We start from the raw sequence: 21,043 nt of genomic DNA on the forward strand, positions 1-21,043 counted from the left end.
TAGTTGTTATTTTTTGAGTTATTGGCGATTTTGGGAAGAAAAACATGCGCGGAGAGGCCCTTGGTGTCCAACACAAAATGTCATGTGACTTCACTGATATCACAGCAACTACATATATTATAGTAGGCCTATATAAGCCCAGTTTCTTCTTTGTAATTTGTTGCAGAAAAAGAGATTTCCTGCTATGTACAGGCATAATATGTGTTAAGCAAGCACTGCATCATTCAGGGCAATTTGACGCTGTTTTGCTTAAAATTATCTGAATTGTGGAAATCCAACTGCTTCATGATTTTCAAAACTGATTTTGTAACAGAGAACAATTTTTCAGGTCTTTCTGCATGATGGTGGTGGTGATGGTGCTTTTTAGAAGTAGATGCATGTGCATGTGTGTGGAGAAAAGAAAAAGGCTTCAAGTTTCAATGTGTGAGCAGAGACGTAAGTGCTTCTGAATTTTGAAGATATATATATATATATATATATATATATATATATATATATATATATATATATATATATATATATGTATATATATGTATATATATATATGTCAAATTTTGTGGAAATATGTGACAGATCTGCTTTCTTGTGTGACAGATCTGCTTTCCAAAACTTAATTCATCATGTTTATTTACAGGAACTTCTGGTGGTGGTGGTAGTGGTGCTTAGTAGATGTAGATAATTTGTTGTGTACGTGTACCCTGAATGAACAATGTGTGGAGAATGTGTGTTCAAATTCAAGTATGGAAAAGATTGTGAACAGGAATCAAAGGCTCTGCAGAAAAACATTGGACCTGAGAGAATCTTGTCAATTATAGATGCAAGTCAGAAATATGGAGATGAGTTGTACATCATATTGCTTGGAGAGCTATCAGCAAATCCAAACTTGATAATTTTCTATCACAAAAACTGTGTCTCCAGGTATACTTCCAAGTCAAATCTGGCAAATATGAATTGCAGAATGTTCCAGAACAACTCCCAAGAAAACTACGAAAGTCTTGTGTTCAATTCAATTTTAGAGAACAGGTCTTTATTGTGGAGAGATTTGTGACCTTGAAAAGGACCCAAAACACCCTGGGAGATGGAGACCTGCCTTCCTCTGCCGCTCCACATACGCTGAGCATGATAAAAAGCCCTACAAAGACTTTTTGCTTGAAAGATACAGAGTACGAAATGATGAATGGGCCATTCAGGTCAGGCTTCGGCTGGAGGGGGATGCTGCAGATGCCAGATATCACAGGGACTGTATGTGAAAATTCATGGCCCTCCGAAACATCCAACCAACAGGAAGAAAATCAGAAACTGATGTGGTTGATACAGAACTACAGGCTGTCTTCAGATCCATGCTGGAGAACAAGGACAGTCTATGGAATTCAGTTGAATTATATGATGTTTACAGCAGTTGTAGTGTGATGTCATTGTCACACTCAAGTGTCATTGAGAAGGTGAAGGAAAGGTTCTCTGATGATGTCATCGTTTTGTCATCCCCTGGCTATGCAAACATCATCGCATTCACGAACTGTGCTTCTTCTGTTTTGAAGATCGTGAAGGATGAGAAAGAATATGATGATTTGGAACACAGGTTGAAAGATTATAATCAGGACATGATTGAAATTATTGCTTTAACACAGATATTGTGATTATGTTACTTTAATAATTAGTATGGTTTACAAAGGTATGTGATTATAATGATTGTAATGATTGTAATAGTGTGAAATGCTGGTTCAACTTTGTCATTATCGGCTTGTCTTTTATTTGTAAATTTGTGTAACTTTCAAAAAATGGTATTTGTAAATTTTGAAATATTTTCTGAAAGTAGTTTTGAATATCAATTGCAGGAGTAATTACTTTTAAGTTTTGTTTGCATGTTGTATCATCAAACCACATTTCATGTCGTAAACGAACGAAGATGCTGTTCTCTGACGTTACAAAACTGGTACTCAGGTCATTATGATGTACATTTATGGAAAAAAAAACTATTAAAGATACCAGTTTCTCGTACAGAAATTTGGGTTTCTCACCTAATGAAACCTCCATTTTGATGAATCACATGCTTTTCTAGCAAAATTTGAGGGCACTATAGTGGCATTTCTATAAGCGGAAGCCATTTTGGCCGCCATCTTGGATTTTTCAAATTGCCCAAGGGTGAGACTTTGCCACCCACCCAAGGATGTAAACTTCGACCCTATACTACAATAATCTACAGAGAAAAAAACTTTCTCAGAGACTTTGAGGTTAGGGTAAAATTTCCAGTTTGGCAGACAGATAAGACTATTGTATTCCTCTTTAGAAATGGTTCTGTAATCATCTGAGCGATGGTTCTGTAAACTGACCGAATAATTAAGGCGCAGTTTTGGGCGACGAGCGTATGAGGCATTTAGTAGTTGGCAAGGCTGTTCCAAATTTCTGCACGTTTTGAATGCACTTGGATATTACGGTCATAGTTTCAGTTGATGATACTAATTTTATAGACTCCAGTGAGGCATCCTGTGTTGTGTACCCAGCCAAAGGATAAAAAGGAACTTAAAATCTATGAAATGTTAAAAAACAGCTGCCATTACAAATGCTTCTCAGACTCAGAGAATCTCAAACACTGGGCCATGGCACCTGCCTCAAAGATTTGCGCAGTTCCAAAATCTCCTTAAAATAAACGCTGTTATGCTGTAACACGTGATGCTATGCAATGCAACGTCGCATGATTCTGCAAAACCCAAGGCAGCACCACATCACGGGATGGAGCACCACGTCACGCGATGGAGCACCACGTCACGGGATGGAGCACCACGTCACGGGATGGAGCACCACGTGGTGAACCACAGGTCAACCCAACACGAAGCCGCACGTCGTGACTCGATGTCACAACTCCCTTTCCACAGGATTTACTACACCAGTGGCGAGATGATGTGAATGGGAACTGCAGTGGTGATGGGATCAATCTGTCCAAGAGAGTATGATCTTATGGAAGAATTCCCATGGGAAAGAAAAGGGAATGAACAATAAAATGAAGAAAAGGGAAAGTAAAGCAAATGTGACCGCGCGATTTTCCTTCCCTCCTAAAACAAGATAATAATCACTGACGATTTCTTCCATGGACCATCTTGTGTTTTGGAGGTTCAAGTACTTGGTGTCACGTGGACGATGTCTGCTGACGCGGATTGGTCACACTGAAACATTGTGCTTCGAAAATGGCCGAATCAAAGGGAATGACACTCGAGGGGACGGCGTGGTACCCGACCATGTCATGAAAACACAAAGGTGAGGAGCTGAAGAGTTTATTGCAAGCTACAGACACATGATCGATGGACAAACATGAAATAGAGATTTTACATTCATTGATGTAATGAGGGGTTCGTATTTGAAGAGAAACTGTTCATGTTTATAATCATTGTTAACAATCAACACAAAGCAGGAACATCAAGCAAAGGAAATGGTGAAACAGGTGTCTTGTTGGAAGAATGAGATGAGAAGATGTGAGGAGGTGTGTCCGGTCCTGGTCCTGGAACTCTTATTCAACCTGATGAACCACTTGGGGTGAGAAGGAAAGATGTAATTACACGGATTGTTCATGGGATTGGTTAATCATGTCAATAAGTTATACCAAGCAGATCCTCCCTTCGACTGGATCAACAACGATTAACATTTTAGACGCAATGTGGATGTCACACACCCACCACAACCCAAACTCTTATCACTTCATATTTTACCATGGTATCTTGAACAAAACAACCCGAAATATAAAGGAAAGACACAGCTCCTGTAACTGTAACAGTAATCTTGACATTCCCCCAGAAGTGTGATGTTCCTCTGGGAGGAATCATCACCTGTTCTCACGGTGTCACAATGATGGTTTTAATTTCGAGGAATCGGTACTAGAACCCAGGATAACAAACCTCGATGTTGAGTGAAACACTAAACTACCTGCCTGACGGCTGCCTCCCATCAACGAGTGGTTCATGGATTGATAAGTACAAGGTGGGGTGGGGGATGGAGGGGTGGAGGGGTCGGGGTTCATATATCTGACAAAATAATTTGTGCTGTAAATAATTAATGTACATAACAAATGCTGGGTCGAGCACATGGTTGGAAATAACACAGATTCGAGATTATGTTGAGATATAATAAAGTTACTTAAACGTTACATCTGACAAATGAACCCCATTGTGATTGTTACATTCCCGACAACGAATCGACATGTTGTTCATCACCACGTGTGATGTATCTTGAACGAGAGTGTGGATGGTTTTTTCAGCGATGTTTTCCTTGAATTATTCGATACATTCAGGTTAATTATCGTGTGGACGTCACAGTGTTACATCATTCAAAACTTTAGCAAAGATTATCAAGAAATATTTTTGAAAAGTTGGTGAAATTAAATACACATTGTGAGTGATCTATGAAAACATTGATCACTCGACATTTGTGAAGTTTAAACCGGAACTGCACTTACCTCTTGGTGATCCATCATCAATCAACCTCGATATTTACCGTAAAACATCCAAGGGAACCTCCTGTGGAGAAACACCGATGGGGTGGAAATGTGAAGATGGAAGACATTGATTTGTGGAAAAGAAGTTGATGGGGGTTGGGGGGGTGGAGAGATGGTGGGGGTAGAGAGAGGGGGAGGGGGGAGGGGTGGGCGGTGGGGGTGAATATATGGTTTGGGTAAAGAGGGGGAGGGGTGGGCGTTTGGTGAAGAAAGGAAATGAAGATGACGTGTAATGAGGAGAGGAATGTGAAGATATTCATGGAGATATTGATTCTCATTTACTGTGAAATAGTTTGGACAAAAATTACTGAAAGAAAAAGTGAAATCTCGAATGTGTGAAAATGAGATTATCAGGAATGTCACGTTTATATTTACTTCGAAGGATTTTCACGTTTGTAAAGTGTTGAAGAAGAAGACACGTCAGGTCGTCCTCGCTGATCTGGTCCATCATGATCCTCTCCTGGTTCTGGTTCCTCCATCATGGTTGACGACACAACGAAGGCCAAAGAAAGGAGCATCGTAGTCAATATCAGGAACTTCATGGTCCTGCAGCACATTAGAGTGGGTTTTGTGATGGAGGTGATCCAGAGATTATTACCCTCACCAAAGGAGAGGATGTTGCATTTGGGTCCGTTTGTCTGTCCGTCTGTCTGTCTTTCTGTCCGCACAGAACTTTCGTGTTTTTCTCCACAACCAGTTGTTGGATTGAGATGAAATTTTCCATATTGGTCCGACTGTTCCTCTACAATGTTTTAATGATAATAACGACGTCGTAAGTCACGTGGTTTGGCAGCCATATTTTAAAACGGAAACTCTGAAACTGCACGAAGGAAGATATTGAAACTTGCCGCACAGCAATTCTGATGAATGAGTGTGATTTTTGCGATGTCATCGGTGCTCTTGTTTTGACGTCAAAATTGCCTTCTTCTTCTTCTTCTTCTTCTTCTTCTTCTTCTTCTTCTTCTTCTTCTTCTTCTTCTTCAGCGACAACCATTATCCCACTGTTTTTATGGAGTCAGCCACTGGGAAGCTTTGCCCGAGCCTTCATAACCGGCTGACCAGGCTTGACGGTTGACAAGTTATTGCTGGAATTTGGAATTTGGCCATGGTGCTGGGTGCTGGGGATAGCTCGCCTACTCTTCACGAAGGACACCATGGAATGAGAGAAGATTTGTCTCCCGACCATCACCATCTTTCTCTGTTTCACTTACTGCTTTCCAAATTCTACAACCTTAAACGCTTTCTTTGTCTTTCTTAATTCTTGCCATGAGGACTTGACATCCGAACATCCTCAAGCAGAATTTCTCAATGTGGGAGACTTCAGTGGACAACACAGAGAATGGCTGAAATCTTCCCCCATTTTTGTTGGGGGGGGTGGGGGAGGGGTTGAAAATCTAACGTTTCCCTTTCTAAAGGATTTGGAATAAATTATCACGCACCCTTAACATATCCCAGATCGCCTTGACCACACCACCATTACCTTAGATTTGTTCTTCACTTCCAATCAGGTGCATTACATCGAAACAATTTCACCTGCAATTCGTTCTTCTGACCACAATCCTGTGAACATCCCTTTACTTTCCCCAACTTCTCATCTGACTACTCCGACGAAACGCCAGTATTGGCATTTCAATAAAGCTGACTTGACTGGTTTATGAAACTTCTTTCTGACTTTCCCTGGAAAGACCTCTCCCTCTCCTTGGGTGATGCCTCCATCTATGCTGAATATTTCGCTGAGGTTATTGTTGCAGGAATGGAGGCTTATATCCCCTTCTCTTTCAAATCTACCTCTCCAACCAATTCTGCTCTGCGTCCATTCGTGTAAGGGATGTCGCATCTTGAACATGGAAAAACTCTTCTTCCTCTGACTCGTATTCAGCTTTAATATCCGCCAGAAATCATTGCAAACATGTTATTCATGAGGTGAAGCATTCCTTTATTCAAACGAAATGTGACAACCTCTCATCTTCTTTCACTAATAGATCTTTCTGGTCCTGAGCTAAATATCTCCAACAACTTCTGTTGCTCTAACTTTCCTTCAGTTTTCGTTTCAGATGATGCTCTCGCTGTCTCTCCGACCAATAAAGCAACTCTTTTTGTTTCTCATTTCTCCTCCAACACCACACTGGATGACTCGAACCTTCCATCTCCCTCTGCTGCTCCCCTCATCAATCCAATGTCCCTCCCCATAATCTCTTTTCACGCAGTCAAAAAACACTTCTCTCTCTGGAAAAAAGCAAAGCCTACGGGCAAGATGCCATTCCTCCCTGTGTCTCAAATGAATATGCTACAGAAGTAGCACCCCGTGCTTGCTCGTTATTTCGTTTTTGTGTAAAAACCCAAAAACTTTTCCTCTTACCTGGAAACATGCCTCAGTACAACCTATTTTAAAGAAAGGTGATCATTCAAACCCTTCCAACTACCGTCCGATTGCTCTGATTTCCACTGTTTCCAATGTCCATGAATGTCTTCTCCATTCCCATTTTCTCAAGCATCTTGAATCTCACAGTCTTCCATTTGACCACCAATGCGACTTTCGCAAGGCAATGTCTGCAGGTGATATGCTTTCTTACATTACGAATGTCGGGGCCTCTTTTCGAGATGATGAGAAATCCTTTGTTGTCGGCCTTGATATCTCAAAAGCCATTGACAGAGTTTGGTATCGGGAACTGATTTCCAAGCTTCCCTCTCTCACCTTTCATCCTTCACTCTGCTCTCTCACATCGAGCTTTCTCTCCGACCACTCTATCTCTGTAATTGTTGATGGTTCGTCATCTCCCCCTTCCCCATCAACAGCAGTGAACCTCTGCGTTCCGTTCTGTCCCTAACACTTTTCCTTCTTTTTGTCAATGACCTTCTTTCTTCCACAAACCACCAAATGCACTCGTATGCTGACGACTCAACATGACATTCCTCAATGTCTTTTACATCTGCCCCATATTCCCTCACTCGATCGACATCTCGTTTCATCACAGCCACCTCTTTAAATTCGGATTTGGACAAGATCCCAGTGGGGCAAATGTAATCAAGTTAAGTTTATTGTTTAAAAAACTCAATGTCTTCCCATCTCTCTCTCTCTCTCTCTCTCTCTCTCTCTCTCTCTCTCTCTCTCTCTCTCTCTCTCTCTCTCTCTCTCTCTCTCTCTCTCTCTCTCTCTCTCTCTCTCTCTCTCACTCCTCTCAACTCTCCAATCTCCCTTGAAAGCTCCAGAATTACACCAAGTGATTAAATAAACCTCCCAGGTATGACTCAAACATCATATTTATCCGAGAATCCACATATTATGCAAATCACTACATCTTCTTCTTTTTCTTCTTTCGGTTTGCTCCCGTTCGGGGACGAAACAGCGAATCATCCGTCTCCATTTCGCTCTATCCCCCACATCTTCCATTGACACTCCAACCACCCACATGTCCGCCCTCACCGTATCCATGAACCTCTTCTTTGACCCTCCTCTTCTCCTCCTGCCTGGCCGCTCCACCTTCAACATCCTTCTCCCGATATACTCTGCTTCCCTCCTGTGCACATGTCCAAACCATCTCAATCTCGCCTCTCTCACTTTATCTCCAAACCGTCCCACCTGCGTGGTCCCCCTCATATACTCATTTCTTATCCTGTCCATCCTCGTCATTCCCAACGAGAATCGCAGCATCTTTAACTCTGCCACCTCCAGCTCCGCTTCCTATCTTTTTGTTCGCACCACCACCTCCAAACCATACAACATAGCTGGTCTCACTACCTTCTTATATACTTTCCCCTTCACTCTTGCAGCTACCCTTCTGTCTCAAATCACTCCTGCAACTCTTCTCCAACCACTCCATCCTGCCTGCACTCTCTTTTTCACTTCTCTGCCACACTCTCCGTTATTTTGGACAGTTGATCCCAAGTATTTAAACCGATCAACCTTCCCCACCTCAACTCCTTGCAACCGCACCATACCACCACCCTCCCTCTCATTTACGCACATGTAATCCGTCTTACTCCGACTGACTATCATTCCCCTTCTCTCCAGTGCGTACCTCCACCTCTTGAGGCTCGCCTTAGCCTGCTCCCTACTCTCCCTACAGATCATGATGTCATCCGCGAACATCATAGTCCATGGAGACTCCAGTCTGATCTCATCCGTCAACCTGTCCATCACCATTGCAAACAGGAAAGGGCTCAGAGTCGATCCATGGTGCAATCCCACTTTTACCTTAAACCGGTCCGTCATTACTACCGCACACCTCACCGCTGTCACACTGTCCTCATACATATCCTGCACGATCCTCACATACTTCTCCACCACTCCCGACTTCCTCATACAATGCCACAACTCCTCTCTTGGCACCCTATCATAAGCTTTCTCTAAATCCACAAACACACAATGTAACTCCTTCTGCCCTTCCCTATACTTCTCCATCAACATTCTCAAAGCAAACATCGCATCAGTGGTGCTCTTTCCTGTCATAAACCCATATTTCTGTTCACAAATCGTTACCTGTCCTCTCAACCGAGCTTCCACTACTCTTTCCCACAACTTCATGGTGTGGCTTAACAACTTTATCCCTCTGTAATTTCCACAGCTCTGCACATCACCCTTATTCTTGAAAATCGGAACCTGTACACTTAATCTCCACTCCTCCGGCATCCTCTCACTTTCCAAGACTTTATTAAACAATCTGGTTAACAACCCCACTGCCATCTCTCCTAAGCACTTCCATGCCTCCACTGGTATACCATCTGGGCCAACCGCCTTTCCACTCTTCATCGTCTTCATAGCAGTCCTCACTTCAACCTTACTGATCCACCCCACTTCCAGATTCACTATCTCCACCTCTTCCAACCTTCTCTCTCATTTTCTTCATTCATCAGCTCCTCAAAGTACTCCATCCACCTTCTCAACACACTCTCCTCGCTCGTCAGCACATTCTCATTTGCGTCCTTTATCACCCTAACCTGCAGGATATCCTTCCCAGCTCGGTCGCTCTGTCTTGCCAATCGGTATAAATCCTTTTCCCCTTCTTTTGTTTTCTTTTGTCGTCATATGCCTTTTTCTTAGCTTTTGCCACCTCACTTTTTGCCATTCGCTGCCACTCCTTGTACTCCTGCCGACTTTCTTCATCTCTCTGACTATCCCACTTCCTTTTCGCCAACCCCTTCTTCCTTATACTTTCCTGCACTTCCTCGTTCCACCACCAAGTCTCCTTATCTTCCTTCCTCTGTCCAGATGTCACACCAAGTATCTTCCTAGCTATCTCCCTCACCACTTCTGCTGTAGTTGCCCAATCATCCCACCCATCTTTACCACCATCCAACGCCTGTCTCACCTCCTCCCTAAATTCCATGCAACAGTCTTCCTCCTTCAGGTTCCACCATCTGGTCCTCGGTTCAGCCCTCACTCTCTTACTCAACCTCATCTCTAAAGTCATCCTGCAGACCACCAATCGATGCTGTTGAGCTACACTCTCCTCTGCCAACACCTTACAGTCACCAATCTCTTTCAGGTTGCATCTCCTGCTTAAGATGTAATCCACCTGTGTGCACTTTCCTCCACTCTTGTATGTCACCCTGTGTTCCTCCTTCTTCTTGAAATACGTATCTACCACTGCCATTTCCATTCTTTTTGCAAACTCTACCACCATTTGCCCTTCCACATTTCTCTTGTTGAGACTGTACCTATCCATCACCTCATCATCCTCTTTATTCCCTTCCCCAACATGCCCATTGAAATCTGCTCCAATCACCACTCTTTCATCCTTGGATACACTCTCCACTCACTCCAGAAATCTTCTTTATACTCCATCTCACACCCCATATGTGGGGCATATGCACTGATGACATTCATCATCACCCTTCAATTTCCAACTTCACACTCATCACTCGGTCAGACACTCTCCTCACCTCCAACACCCTCTTGACATAATCTTCCTTCAGGATTACCCCGACACCATTTCTCCTCCCATCAACACCATGGTAGAACAGTTTGAAACCACCACCAATGCTCCTCACCTTACTCCCCATCCACTTGGTCTCTTATACACACAGTATGTCCACCTTTCTTCTCTCCATCATATCAGCCAACTCTCGCCATTTGCCAGTCATCATCCCAACATTCAGAATTCCAACTCTCACCTCCACACTTCCACCCTTCCCCCTTTCCCACTGCCTCTGGACTCGCCTTCCCCATCTCCTTCTCCTCCTTCACCCAGTAGTGGCACAATTTCCACTGGTACCCTGCTGACCACCGGTACCGGTGGCAGTTGTTGGTAACCCGGGCCTCGACCGATCCGGTATGGAAATTCGTTTTGTTGTCCGCAAAATGATTTGGCATAGGTTTTTACGCCGGATGCCCTTCCTGACGCAACCCTGGTCGCCTCTTGCGACACACAGGGATATGGTACACCTATTCTCACCGGGGCATACATGCAAATAACTACATCTGCCTCAGAGAAATGAGGAGTCCTGTTCACATGTTGATGAAGCTTCCCCTCTGTACAGTTGCTCCAACGATATAAAAGATTGATTCACCATTGTATGGAGAACTGCTCTCACATCTGGGGAGGTTCCAGCTCCACGAACAAACTGGACAGAATTGAATCCAAAGTTATTCGACGTGTGAACTCCAACAATGTGACCTCAAAACTCGACCCGCTCAAATTTCGCCGCATGGTCGGGTCTCTTTCTCTTTTCGACAGATATTACTTCGGTGTATGCTCGCAAGAACTTGCTGTTTGTGTACCTCCACCATTTCCGAGAGGAAGAAATCCTCGACAAGCCACTGCATCACGTGATTATTGTTTGGCCATTGGCAATTCAAGGGTGGGCCATGATGATGTTTGTTTCTTCCCCTCCACTGCCAAACTCTGGAACTCTTAACCTTCTCATCTCTTCCCAAACACGGATGATCTTCCCCTTTTCAAAAAGCCGATTTTTTACTTTCTCAAAAACTCTTAAACTATTCTCTATTTCCTTACTTTTCCATTCATGCAATTCATTTAATTTAGGCTTGGCCTCGTTGAGGACGATTCAGTGCGTGTCTGCAGCCTTCAACATAAAAAAGGGGAATGTTAGGACAGCCTCGGAGTACACACACTCACCTCGAAGCTGTCGAGCCCTCAAGGATATCCTCGGGGTACGCACACTCACCTCAATGCTGTTTGGCCTGTAAGGATAGCCTTGGGGTACGCACACTCACTTTGAAGCTGTCTTGCCTGGAACGATAGCCTCGGGGTACCCACACTCACCTCGAAGCTGTCTAGCCTGTAAGGATAGCCTTGGGGTACGCGCACTCACCTTGAAGCTGTCTCGCCTGCAAGGATATCCTCGGGGTACGCACACTCACCTCAATGCTGTTTGGCCTGTAAGGATAGCCTTGGGGTACGCACACTCACTTTGAAGCTGTCTTGCCTGGAACGATAGCCTCGGGGTACCCACACTCACCTTGAAGCTGTTTGGCCTGTAAGGATAGCCTCTGGGTAAGCAGCCTCACCTCGAACCTGTCTCACCTGGAACGATAGCCTCGGGGTACGTGGGGTACCTTGAAGCTGTCGAGCGGGGGTTGGAATCCTGCCTTCGCTGTGAAATATCATCCTGGTGCTTCACAAGCAGGGAGATTTATCAATGCTGATAGTTTATGCCGTCCTTTTGATGCAAGCCAAACTGGGTATCCCATCTGGGAGAAAGAGTCAGTCGACGTTCAAGACCCCACAGTGTTCTTCATGAAAAATAGACAGAGACATTCCAAAACACCCAGAAACAAAATGCCAATCACTGCCCTCACCTCCGGGGACACTGAATCAGCGGCACATCTGTGGCCTCACAAAGAAGAAGCGTGAAGTCGTTACACAATGCAGTTAAATTTCCGAGGTTTTACCCAAACCAGCATGTTTCACAACACAGTTCATCGTTTTCAGATCGCCGTGACTACGCAAACCGAAGACCCTCCTTCATATTTACAGAAGAGTTTATTCGAACTTGGTATCGAGAAGGTAATAAAATAGTCTCACCAGAAGTTTGAAAGTAACTTTAAAATCTCTCATTACAACGAACCAACAGAACTGTAATTATCGAACAAGATAATCTCGGACAAGAAAACTAATCTCATGAGAACGAACGATTCCCCAAACTTACCGACTCTTTCCAATCAAGTGACACAGGACGGATCAAAATCAGGTGAACAGGTGTTGAGATGATCTCCGAGTGATGTGGAGCAGAGCGAATCGTCCTTTTATCAGAAGCCAAATTGATGATTTGACCCGATTTGTGTTTCTCAATATGTAAATCAATCAATGCCAGGTAAACCTGGATGCTCCGACAAAGCAGAAAATGAAAAAGAACGATTTACATTTCAAACAAACCCAAATACATCACTGAGGATATAACAATACAGGATATGCATAAAGTGCTTGTGTGCACAATAGCATCAAACTATAAACATCAGATGAAAGAAAAATAGGACTACGGGACCTGAAGCTCACCTGGATCAGCAGAAACAGTGAAAGACGTCATAAAACTTGGAACTTTGTTCATCTGCTGAATCTGGTTCGATATTTAATTTTCCATCCTCGTTCATGAGCGTCTGTGTCGCCGAAGCAGCTTCTTGAGCAAGTGTTATACTAGGTGGTTTGCCATTGCCTTCCCAGCAGAAGATCGGGCAGGAATTTATAACTTGGTCATGGTGCCGGTGATAGCTCGCCTTCTCTTCCTGAAGGGAATCGTTGGGATCTTTAATATGCATCAACGAATGTCGGAAGACAAGACGCACAGTCGTCCATCGGAGGAACGACACACACATTGATGATTCATTCTGTGAAACACCAGAATGTCATTTTGTAGCTTGGCCGAAATTCAGGTGAACAGGTGTTGAGATGATCTCCGAGTGATGTGGAGCAGATTGTCCTTTTATCAGAAGCTAAATTGATGATATGACCCGAGTTGTATTAAATCAATTTGTTCGTGTTGAAGATTTCCTCTTTACGCATTTGTAATTGTTGTGAATGAATAAAGCCATTGCTCGTCACTCATAAAATATTATTTGAACTTCGGTAAATGCTGCAGTTGAGAGGATTCCATTGTAAACATGATTATCCATGTATTCTGTTATATTTGCTTTCTGTGAAAACAAACATCAGGCTTCAGTTGATGTTGATTTGTGATATTGATTTGTCGTTTTTTGATTAAAACGATGTGATAACCTGGAAATGTTGCATAAGTTCCAGGAAGACTTAAGTTTTCCAATCAGTGCATGATGAAATCTAACTTTTGATATTTCTTATTGCGTTCACAAATTTGATGAATATCGTGCATGTCTTTTTGTGTCCTGTCATCCTTCCCGAGGTCGGCAAAATGAATGCCAGCATGCTGGTACACTGTGTCGGAGTGGTGACCCGTCCAGGATTGTGCCCAACAGCCAAGGAGACTGCTTAACCAGCAACAACGATCTGCACAGAGTATGGTCCCGATCTCCTCCTCCTCCTTATTGTGGAGATGGATTGTAAAAGCTGCCGAGGTTCTGTGACCAGTGCCAGTTCATGTAATGTTGTTCTTTATGAAAGCTCGGAATGTGCCGAATTGATGATTTACTTCTTTGATCTGTAGAACTATCTGTATTTCCAAACCCTGGGGACCCTCGAAGGGGATGTTGTGCTCTTTTCTGATTGGCTGTGCTTTGTCCTGCCGACCTTGTTCACCTCCGCCATCGAAAATGGACGGAGGTTGCTGTTTTCACCCCTGTTTGTTTGTTTGTTTGTTTGTGAACTGTATTACGAAAAAACTCCTGGACGGATTTCGACGAAACTTGGTGGGGGGATTAGGTATGGTCTAATGATCATGCCATTAGATTTTGAACTTGGTCCAAAAAAAACTTCGGAAATTTTGCAACTTTTTTCAAAAAAAATTCGATTTTATTTGAAAGATATTTGATTTTTTTGTTGCATATCTACATGTTTCAGTGATTTCCAACCCCCCAAAAAAATTGTTAGAGGAAAAATAAAAATTTCTACATGCGCGTCGATCTAGTTTTGATTAATCAATCGTGGTTCAGTGGAGTCTGATCCGTTTTTACCGACGATGAATAGGATATCGGGTTCACTTGAGTGACCCAACAGTGTTGGCGGCGGAAGTTTTGCACTCTGCCGAGTGCTACCCCTCGAGTTCAGACTGTTTCACTCCTTTCCCTGTTGCAGAAAGCAGTTATTTTGATTTCAAACGATGGGAATAGTTACTCTCTCCCCGATAAAAAGTTATTTCTCTTTTATCCTGCTTGTTCAATCATTTCCCCCCACTTGTCCCCAGTCGATATACAAGACTTGGGTAAAGGGTTTTTCAGAGAGAGAGAGAGAGAGAGAGAGAGAGAGAGAGAGAGAGAGAGAGAGAGAGAGAGAGAGAGAGAGAGAGAGAGAGATATTCATTGATGGATCTTTTCTCTCTCTCCCGTTTGTGTGCGCCTTCGTAATTAAACATTCTCATTTGTTTGCTGAACCTGAGTGGAAATTGAGTTCATTTCTTCCACAGTTAGTAAGTCGATGCCAGGTAAACCTGGATGTTCTGAGTCAGCAGAAAATATAAAATAAAGATTTACATTTCAAACAAACCTCAATACATCACTTGGGATATTACAACACAGGATATGTATAAAGTGCTTGTGCACACATGAGAAGCAAACTATAAACTGTGTATGAAAGAGTAATTCAAATATTTTATTAGTCCTGGAGGGACAGTCGAGCGGTATATATCGTTGCGGTTCCACAAAACCACATGCCTCGAAGGCAATGGCACCCAACATGCAGTGATCTCCAGGCAGTTGTTTCATGAGTATTCGTGTACTTAGTCCTTCCCTCATGTCTTGCGTCTCAACGTTACGAATTGCGTTGCGTGGGACTTGTAGTTCGGTCGAATAAATATCTCGATGATCCGCACTCTGATCTCGACTGCAAACCCTTTCGTTTGAGCCATAATTCACACCAAGCATGGAAGCACACACACATGCCGTTCAACGGACAATTTTTCATCTGCACACCACGATGCCTCCCGTGGCTCAGATCTTCTTCCTTGTTGCACACAAAACAACCTTCTTCAGGAACTTGCAATATCACAAAAAAATATGACAAATCAATATCACAAATCAACATCAACTGAAGCCTGATGTTTGTTTTCACAGAGAGAAAATGTAACAGAATACATGGATAATCATGTTTACAATGGAATCCTCTCAACTGCAGCATTTTACCGAAGTTCATATAATATTTTATGAGTGAAGAACAATGGCTTTATTCATTCACACCAATTACAAATGTATAAAGAGGAAATCTTAGAAACGAACAAATTGAGAAAATACAAATCGGGTCTTATCATCAATTGAGCTTCTGATAAAGGGACGATTCGCTCTGCTCCACATCACTCGGAGATCATCTCAACACCTGTTCACCTGATTTTGATCCACCATGTTCATTTGATTGGAAAGAGTCGGTAAGTTTGGGGAATCGTTCCTTCTCATGAGATTAGTTTTCTCATCCGAGATTATCTTGCTTGATACATCGAGTTCTGCTGGTTCGTCGTAATGAGGGATTTTAAAGTTACTTTCAAGCAAATGGTGTCTATTTTATTGCTTTCTCGGTAAGCAATCCAGTCGGGTAATGGGGTCATCCTCCATCATAGAAACTTGTTCCTCGGTTCATCTGAACTGGAGGGAGTGGAGGGGGGGTGTCATGTGCATGTACGTGTGCAACAACTCCCTTCAAGAAACACAAGGAAATTAGACGCAGGTGGAGGCCATTCAGCCCATCAAACCTGTGCCACATCAATACCGCACCAATTTAACAACACAAGATAAAACTATGACACTCGGTAGAGCGCATTCCTCCACCACATAATGATTGATCCATGAGAACACAACGGACCCAATACATTTTTGAAATATTCATGCCACATATAGTTTTTGGCCCTTTCTCTCAATGGTCTCTTGTCTGTACCTGTTTTGGTGAGGATGTTGAGGTCATGGAGAGATTCACTTATCTTGGCAGTGATGGTCATTTCTCTGCTGGCTGTGAGCCAGAAATAAAAAAACATCTGGATCGGGCCTGTGGAGTCATGGATTCACTGGATCATGGGGTACGGCACTGTCAGTGCCTATGCAGGAGGACGAAAGTCTGAGTCTTCAGGTCCTTGGTGCTTCCATTCTTGCTCCATGGATGCGAGACTTAGACTCTGCATCAGGATCTGAGATGGAGACAATTCCTTTGGTACCAGGTCTCTTCGGAGAATCCTTCGCCATCGCTGATCGAACTTTGTGTTCAACGAGTGGTTGCTGAGAGGAACTCAAATGAGATTTGTTACCTGCATCGTGCATGAGCATCTGCTGCAGCTGTATGGACTTGTGGGTCATATTCCTGAGGGTAATCCTGTTCAGCAGATTCTCTCAGCGAGGGAGTCGATTGAGTAGAGGAGGCCAATGAGCAAACCACGTGCCTCGTGGTTGCAGCAGGTTGATCAACATCTCAAGTAGATGGGGATGGGCCAGGCACATGCCTGCAGGAGGGCCAGACGGAGTCCCTTAGAGTACCGGCAGAAAGTGGATACAACGACACACTGCTCTGGTGCCTGCTCCCATACTTGACCTGACCTGACTACTCTCCCAGTTATATTCCTCAATAGGCCCACATAACACGAGTTTTAACTTGTTCTTTTCCTCTGATATACTTATTGAATGCCTTGCTATTATGCTTAATATTCTTAGCCATCTCCTTCTCATGCTCTCCTTTGGTTTGCCAAGTTACTCTCTCAATTTACCTCTCTTTACTCCAAGAGTGATGTACTTACTCTGCACTCCACACCCTTGCTCTTTGAATGTTTCCCATTTTTCTGATGCTGATTGTCTGTTGTTTGCTTCTCCCAATGTACATCATCCAACTTTCTCCGAACACCCTCAATATTTGACTTCCTGAAATGGAATCGTCTTACTCTACTCTCTTGAACTCTAACCCTGAACAGAAACCTTGCACACTCAACGTTATGGTCACTTACTTCTCAATACTCCTCCACCATATTGCGATCGTCACTTAAAAGGAGGTCAAACATGCACTTCCCCTCGTGGGCTTTAATCCAAAGTGGGTTAAAAAGCAATCCAGGACAAAAACGAGGAAATCCTCAACTGCTCTGCCCTTTCCCTGTTCTTTCACCCAATCTATCCCTGGCAAGTTAAAATCTCCCATAATCAATACTGTTCCCTCTCCACATGCCCTTTTGCATTCTTAATGTACTCCTCCTTCCTCCTCTTCCTTCACACCCAGAGTCCTATAAAAGCATTCTCCCAGTATCTTCATGTTTTTGCAATTTCAAATCTCTTCCCGTACAGAATCCTCAACATTTATTCCTTCCTTAACGTCACCCATTTCTCTTGATGCAATGTTGTCCTTTTCCCAGATTCCCCCTCCTCCTCCTATTCTATCCTTTCCATCACACCAATACATCTTGCCCTGTCATTTTCATCTTTATATCATCACCAATACATCTTTTTCATCACCAATACATCTTCTAATCCTATCCTCCAGTTACTGTCCTCCTTAAACTTTGTCTCACTCACTGCAACTATATCGTACTCCTCGCTGTCCACTTTGGCTTCAACCTCATCCCTCTTTCAATTTAAACTTGTGGCATTGGTATGGAATACCTTTAACTTTTCCCTTCCTTCTTCACCTGATTTTCTTCCCTGGCCTTAAAAATCACAATTACATCCTCAGTTCCTTCTTCAATCGCTTCCCCACCCTCCACTGACCTAAAAAAGCCTGAATTCCTTCATTTTCCACTGCAAACCTTGCTGCCCCCCTTTCTATTTTGCAAATTGCCATCATTCTGGAAACACTTCCTTTGACCCGCAATAATTCCCACTGCTTCCTTTGTTGCGTTCAATACACCTTCGTTTCGGTCGTCATCGGAATCAACCAGATGGATCGCTCCAACAACTTAGAGCGGCCATGCACCACCACCCACAAGGTTGTGAAAGAGCTCTCAGTCTGTCAATCCTTCTCGGGCGGGCAGGGGCCAGGGGAGGGGAGGAAGGGCGGGCTTTGGGCAGAGTAAAGGAAAATAAGATGACATTCAATGACGAGAGAAGAATGTAAAGACATGGAGTTGTTGATTCTCATTACTCTGAAATATTTTGTACAAAAATAACGAAACAACAAGAAGGGCACTCGGTGGAGCGCTTACCTCCACCACGAAATGCCTGATCCACGAGAACATATCAGGCCCAATACGTTTTTGAAATATGATGATATTCAGGACTTTGTCGTTTTTGGCCCGATCTGTCAATGGTGAAGAATGACTTAAAAAAATAATTAACTCTCGTATCCAGTTCCAGAATCGGAAGTATCAATTCTCGTATCGGAAGTGTTTCGTCTATTTAATGTGGCCTGGTGTTGGCTTCCAGCTTCAGGTGGTTGGTTTGAGACCTTCGTGTAGGAGTTCTTAGCCCCTGTCGACTGTTGAATTAACACCAGGTGTGGTTGACAGCCTGTCATCCTTCCGATGTCAGTGAAAGGAGTGCCAGTGTCTGTATGTACTGGGGTAATTCCCAGTTGGAGTAACCCGTGCTGGAGTGGAGGCCTGTCCAGGACTGCACTCCTTTCCAATGAAACTGCCTCCTCAGGGGTGAAGCAACATCATCAAAAGTGGTGGAGGGTGAGGGTGACAACTTGTAACAAAGTTACCATCACCACGACTTATGCTGTTATGATAAACATGAGGGGCTTGGTGGTTCGAGGTCATATCCCTCCCCTACCCCAGGAATTTATGAAATCCGAGTAATCAGTTAATGTTATTTGGTGAATTTTCTGGACTCCTGAAGGGTGAGGCGTGGGTGGGGGTGAATAACAAATATTTCAGGGTTCAACGAATTTAAAAAGCGAAAGAATTGTCGTTGTTTGTGTATATTTTTGAAAGTTGTGAATTTCAGTAAAATATGATGTAAAATTCATAAATCCAAAACTTAATTAAATGCACTTCACGAGTTTTATCCGTTTGTTCATCTTCAGTCAAATTGACGAAATACTTCACATTCTCCAGATGCATACAGGACTCGAAGCTGGGACAGCTTCGAGGTGAAGAGTGTGCATACCTGGAGGCTATCCTTGCAGGTGAGGACAGCTTAGAGGTGAGTGTGCATATTCCGAGGCCATCCTTACAGGCCAGACAGCTTAGAGGGAGGTGTATATCCAGAGGCTATCCTTACAGGCTGGACAAATCAGAGGGAGTGTGTATGTCCAGAGGCTATCCTTACAGGCTAGACAGCTTAGAGGGAGTGTGTATATCCAGAGGCTATCCTTACAGGCTAGACAGCTTAGAGGGAGTGTGTATATCCAGAGGCTATCCTTACAGGCTAGACAGCTTAGAGGGAGTGTGTATATCCAGAGGCTATCCTTACAGGCTAGGCAGCTTAGAGGGAGTGTGTATATCCAGAGGCTATCCTTACAGGCTGGACAACTTAGAGGGAGTGTGTATATCCAGAGGCTATCCTTACAGGCTAGGCAGCTTAGAGGGAGTGTGTATATCCAGAGGCTATCCTTACAGGCTAGACAGCTTAGAGGGAGTGTGTATATCCAGAGGCTATCCTTACAGGCGAGACTGCTTAGAGGGAGTGTGTATATCCAGAGGCTATCCTTACAGGCTGGACAGCTTAGAGGGAGTGTGTATATCCAGAGGCTATCCTTACAGGCTGGACAGCTTCGAGGGAGTGTGTATATCCAGAGGCTATCCTTACAGGCTGGACAGCTTCGAGGGAGTGTGTATATCCAGAGGCTATCCTTACAGGCTATGCAGCTTAGAGGGAGTGTGTATATCCAGAGGCTATCTTTACAGGCTGGACAGCTTAGAGGGAGTGTGTATATCCAGAGGCTATCCTTACAGGCGAGACAGCTTAGAGGGAGTGTGTATATCCAGAGGCTATCCTTACAGGCTGGACAGCTTAGAGGGAGTGTGTATATCCAGAGGCTATCCTTACAGGCTGGACAGCTTAGAGGGAGTGTGTATATCCAGAGGCTATCCTTACAGGCGAGACAGCTTAGAGGGAGTGTGTATATCCAGAGGCTATCCTTACAGGCTAGACAGCTTAGAGGGAGTGTGTATATCCAAGGGCTTTCCTTATAGGCTCTGCAGGTTGCAGGCGAATGTGCGTACCTGACGCACACACTCACACACACCAACATTAATTATTATAGTTGTGGTGAACATAAAGTGCAGTGCTGGGCATGTGGTAAAATTGCTTCAAAATAGTTTTTTCACTCTTTTCAAGGTAATTATTTAAGGCCTGATTATATTTTATACCACCAGGAATACCAGTAGGTTATATTTTATACCACCAGGAACACCAGTAGATTATATTTTATACCACCAGGAACACCAGTAGGTTATATTTTATACCACCAGGAACACGTGTAGATTATATTTTCACGACCTCGGTTGACACGTTGACCTCAAGGTTCACAAAGTCGTCTCCAAGCTGTCGAGCCTGGGTTTGAATCTCGGCCCAGCTATAAGATGCCATTCTGGTGTTTCACAGACTGACTGAATCATCAATGTGTGTGT

At 43.6% G+C, this 21,043-nt stretch overlaps 2 long non-coding RNA genes across 2 annotated transcripts; one reads left to right on the forward strand and one right to left on the reverse strand.

Moving 5' to 3' along the window:
• Positions 1-3,253: 3,253 nt before the first annotated feature.
• LOC147009882 (uncharacterized) lies at positions 3,254-12,957 on the reverse strand. Its single transcript, XR_015052899.1, has 5 exons — positions 12,943-12,957; positions 12,596-12,766; positions 4,859-5,029; positions 4,445-4,505; positions 3,254-3,522 (listed from the first exon to the last, which is right to left on the reverse strand). It is a non-coding gene; the product is annotated as an uncharacterized LOC147009882 (long non-coding RNA).
• A 117-nt stretch (positions 12,958-13,074) lies between these two features.
• Positions 13,075-19,630, forward strand: LOC147009883 (uncharacterized). Its single transcript, XR_015052911.1, has 3 exons — positions 13,075-13,316; positions 13,802-13,914; positions 19,526-19,630. It is a non-coding gene; the product is annotated as an uncharacterized LOC147009883 (long non-coding RNA).
• The last annotated feature ends 1,413 nt before the right edge of the window (positions 19,631-21,043 follow it).

This window comes from Eptatretus burgeri, chromosome 17 (genome assembly GCF_056783735.1).
Source record: "Eptatretus burgeri isolate ZD-2024b chromosome 17, Ebu_testis_v1, whole genome shotgun sequence".
Lineage (NCBI taxonomy): Eukaryota > Metazoa > Chordata > Myxini > Myxiniformes > Myxinidae > Eptatretus > Eptatretus burgeri.